At 38.7% G+C, this 4840-nt stretch overlaps 1 pseudogene; it reads left to right on the forward strand.

Moving 5' to 3' along the window:
• Window positions 1-2770: 2770 nt before the first annotated feature.
• Window positions 2771-3417, forward strand: LOC116876836 (annotated as a pseudogene).
• The last annotated feature ends 1423 nt before the right edge of the window (window positions 3418-4840 follow it).

The raw sequence follows: 4840 nt of genomic DNA on the forward strand, positions 1-4840 counted from the left end.
ATTGATAATGAAAGTCTCCTTAAATATTCCATGTGCAATTATTCTTATAATTTACATAATGATCAATAAAAAGGAAAACACTCTCTTCTTTTTAAGGCTACTAACTTAGACATTCTGCTGAAAAGAAACAATTGAAAACCACCAAGATAAAACTCTCACTAACATTTTGGTTAACAATGTGAGAACGGAACAACCTAGATTTGAATTTTGGTTTTGGCCTTTACTAGGTGCGTAACTTTCAACAGGTAGCCTAAGCTTTTTGATCTTCAATTTTTACATGTATAGACTAGGCATATTAAATGTGAGTAGAGAGGTTGACAAGACTTCATAAATGCCACATTTATAAATGCACTGCAGAGGATACATTCAATACTTAGTTTTTTTCCTCTCTTCAAACTTTATAGGATATGTATTAGCATGACTCAACAATTAGCTAGAAAATAACCCTAATGAGATAAATGGGATTGGTTTGACACTACCTTAGGTCATTGCTAAAAAATGTACTCATTTTTAATTTTTGCTGTGTAGCATTTAAACTTTGGAGAAAAGGAGAGCTATGTTCAAGCATGTCTACCATCTCACAGTCAATTATAGCTGTCTTGGATGGTGATGAATGCCTTCTATTACATAGTAAAAAAGCTGAGTGTGAATATCTTATGAATGTGACATGACATTTTTTATGGAAGAATTTTATAAACCTTTCCCATGTGCTTCTGAATATACTATATATATATAACCTAGAATTCTACTGTTAATAATGTTAGCTAACCACGAACCTAAAATCATATTTAGGAAATTGGAGACAGCTGTGAAAGTCAAGGATTTCTTGAGTCAGCAACACTCTGTCACTTCATTGGATTGTTTTTCTCTTGAGACTAATATAGAGCTTAGCGATTTTGTTTAGTCAGCCTTGCGGTTCAAGGTTTCTTCTTTATCAGCACCCTTTCATATGATCCTTGAACACAGGAATAAGGATTACAGAGTACTACCTAATTTACTTTTTAAAAAGAGATTTCAATGAGATGCTGACCTTAGTCTTTTGGGCAAAGATTGAAATTTCCTACAACTTTATCATCAGCAGTAATGGACAAACTTCAGAACCTTAAATATGTCAAACTGCTTTCACATCATTATCCATCTGTCCAAAGGATCTTTATTTTTGAATATGGATTTTGCAAGTGAACTATTTCTCAGTGCCTTCTACAAAAAGTTTCTGTACACCATAAATGGTCAGAGACCATTATGTCAAAATGTTAAGCCTAAAGTTGCAAACCTGATCTTATTTATAATAAACTTCTCAGAATGGCTGGATTACCTAGTAGGTTACATGTGTCTTCATAAAATCGCAACATATATATTCAATAATGTAACTGTTCTAATGTTAACAAAACCTTTGTAATTTTAGTAATTTTTCTTAACAGCTAGCATTTTAGATTGATGTAAAATATGTACCTTTCAGTATAGTTTAGTCAAATGGTATCATTTCCCAGTATAATATGTAAATATTATGCTTTCTTGTAAATATAGGTCTTTCGATTAGACACAGATTTAATTCTATGTAAGTCAAACATTTCCTATCTCATAAGTAGGTCAGGATATGTTTGAGATACAGATTACTAATACAAATAAGTCATCTGTATTCATCTTTCACTCATTCAACATATGTTTTCTATGTGCTTCCTATATACCAGGCATTTTTACCGTCTGTGGATATAGCAAAAGAAAATAAATGAAGAAATTTCCAACAGATGTGGAGCTTGCATTTTAAGAGTGGTGGGAGAAAAACAGTAAGTTAACACACATGCATACAAATGTGCACGTGCTTATGCAATCTCACACACACACACACACACACACACACACACACACACACATGCTGTAACTAAGAAAATTGGAATAGGTTAGCAATGTAGAAGACAGGAGCCTAAAAAATAGTTGCTGAACCTGGGAAATTAAGTGCGGGGTTTTGGGACAGCCCTCTCCTAGCACACCAAGGTGCTGGCTGCCAACTCCATTTTGTCCACCAGCATTTCTTCCACAAGGAGTGCCTCAGCTCCGCCTGTCCCTCACCGGCCCATCCTATGGAAACAAGGATTGACACAGAGGCGTTAGTGTCTCCCAGGGGCTGGCCCTTACCAAAGCCCTGCAGTGTGGGCAGGAGGCCTTGGGCAGCAGCTGGGAGCCTCAGGAGCTGGGAGCAGCAACACCGTAAAGAAAGGAGGGGAAGGGACGCCTGGGTGGCTCAGTTGGTTGGACGACTGCCTTCGGCTCAGGTCATGATTCTGGGGTTTCGGGATCAAGTCCCACATCGGGCTCCCAGCTCCATGGGGAGTCTGCTTCTCCCTCTGACCTTCTCCTCGCTCATGCTCTCTCTCACTGTTTCTCTCTCAAATAAATAAATAAAATCTTAAAAAAAAAAAAAAAAAAGAAAGAAAGAAAGAAAGGAGGGGAAGAGGCCCGGGTAAGCAGGGGTCCAAACAAGGCAGCGGCGCTGGCCACAGAGTACTGCAGGAAAGCACAGGCTAGCACAGCTCTGGAGCCTGCAACCGCCATCTGCTTCCGGGATTTGAAACCCATTTGCAGAAGCCAGGATGGCATCCGTGGGACAACCGATGGAGGGGGGTCTTTGAATCCCCTGTCTTAGAGCTAGGGAAACAGCTCCGGTTCTGAGGAACTAGTGCTTCTCCCTCACTGCTGGGGAGAAATCTAGGTGCTGTTTTCTGGGAAACTGTGACATGTGCCCCTGGGGACCAAATCGAACAAAAAGAAGATGCTCCAGACCAGTGACTATAGCCTGGTGTTCTCCCTGCAGTTCCTGCTGCTGTCCTAGGATCTGTTAATCCCTTCACAGAACTACTCTGAATGGCTCCTCTCATAGTGGTGCTTTTCGTTATCCAGGATACTGCAATTCTCTTCAACATCAACATTCTTTTCCTCCTGTTCTCCAACACCTTCATCTTCCAAGCTGGCCTGGGCAACCCTGTATTCCAGAAGTTCAAAGGGACCACCTTCCTCATGGCTGTGTTTTTTGTCCCCAGCATCTTCCTTCATGTCTGGGTCATGACTTGACTCTGGAAAAACTCCCTGCTTCTTTGTCAGGAGAGAGGGACTTCAAACTCTGTATTCCAGAGACTAGCAAGGCAGTTATACTGTTACTTCTGCAAATGGACAGCTGTGAGACTGGGTGATCCTCACTTCTACCAGGACTCTTTATGCCTGTACAAGTTCACCAAGACCAAAGGTGACCAATTCTTGCCACATTGGTGGATGCCTTTCCTTCCTCATAGAGGCTACCTTTGTGCCTCTGTGGGAGGGGGGTTGGCCCTATGCACAGGAAACAGTTTAACTTACCCAGGACAGGGTCAGGCCACTTGTGTTGAGCAGTTAAGAAGACAGATCCTCCCTTTTGCAAATTAAACTGTTTCCCAGCACAGATTTCATTACATAACGGTCCCTAGCACATAACGCTTCTACCTCTGTTCTTCTCCCCTTTCCTTCCTGCTCTCCACCCCTTTCCTCATACAAGGCTGAGGCTTTATCCTTGGGAAGCTGTCATTTCATCTGGTACAGAAGGGGCTCCTGGTACCTGCTTTCTTTGCACCAAATACTAATTAATGACTGAAGGTTGCAAAGAGTGACATTTTAAGCTCCTGACTGACCACACCAAAGACATTTAGATTTTATACCCTAGGACACCCTCCTCCTTTTTTTTTTACACTTTATAAATAGGAAATAAGTTGAATTTTCCCATAAAAAATATTAGTTTATGCATGAACACTTTTTTCAAATAAGCAAACATTAGAGTCATCTGTATATAAGTCCAATCTTTTTAAAGTGGTTTTATTTTTGATTATGTTAGCATTTAGTAACCATAGAATTATTAGAGTACAAATGTTAATAGACTAGATGTATATATTGATGAATATATATAAAAGTATATCCTCTTGAATTTAACTGGCCTACATTTTATATATTTGTATATAATTTTGTATGATTTTTAAGAAATATCAAAAAGTATGTGTACACACACATCAGCACATGTGTGAACATTCGCATGCACATGTGTGTGTTGTATGGACAGAAGGTATACCCTAGTGTGTTCATCCTGTTTCTCAAAACAAAGCTTGGGTATAAATCTGAGCTCCTGATAGACCCTTCTTTGCAATCCTTTTTCTCTTATCCGTATAACATTTGTTCTGTAACTATGACCCTGGCACATTTATCAGATACTTGTTTCTCATACAGTATTCCATTCACCCATCAAGCACCTGCCAAATAAAACTAGATCAAAATAAATTAATTCATGGTAATTTTATTTTTATTAATATATTACTATGTTGGGGGAGCCTGGGTAACAGAGTAAATTGGTTTTGACAAAAGGTTTGAAAAATGCACTTTAACTCAAATGAAAAACATTGTACTGCTGATATTTCATATATGTGGCCTGTAAATCCAGGAGTACTTTATATATAGAAGACTTCTCATTTTTTTCTCCCAGTAAAGTTAACCATGATATTTAGGTATCATGCATATTACATACATACAATATGTACATACATATTATGTGACAGCAGGAATTTTTGTATGATTAATATGCAACATACATACATACACACACACACAACACACCCAAGAAATAACAGCACTAAAAACCTAAGAACTAGCTTTCAGGTTTTCCTAACCTGAGATTTACCTCCTTGCAATTTTAGGGATTATGAAACTGCCTCACAGAAGGTACTGGCATTTTTTTTTTTTTTTTTTAAGATTCATTTATGTATTTTAGAGACAGAGAGTAGAGCACACAGAGAGAGAGGGAGAAGAGAAGCAGACTTCCCACTGA

The sequence above is a fragment of the Lontra canadensis genome, unplaced genomic scaffold, assembly GCF_010015895.1.
Source record: "Lontra canadensis isolate GAN:19392208 unplaced genomic scaffold, GSC_riverotter_1.0 scaffold48, whole genome shotgun sequence".
NCBI lineage: Eukaryota > Metazoa > Chordata > Mammalia > Carnivora > Mustelidae > Lontra > Lontra canadensis.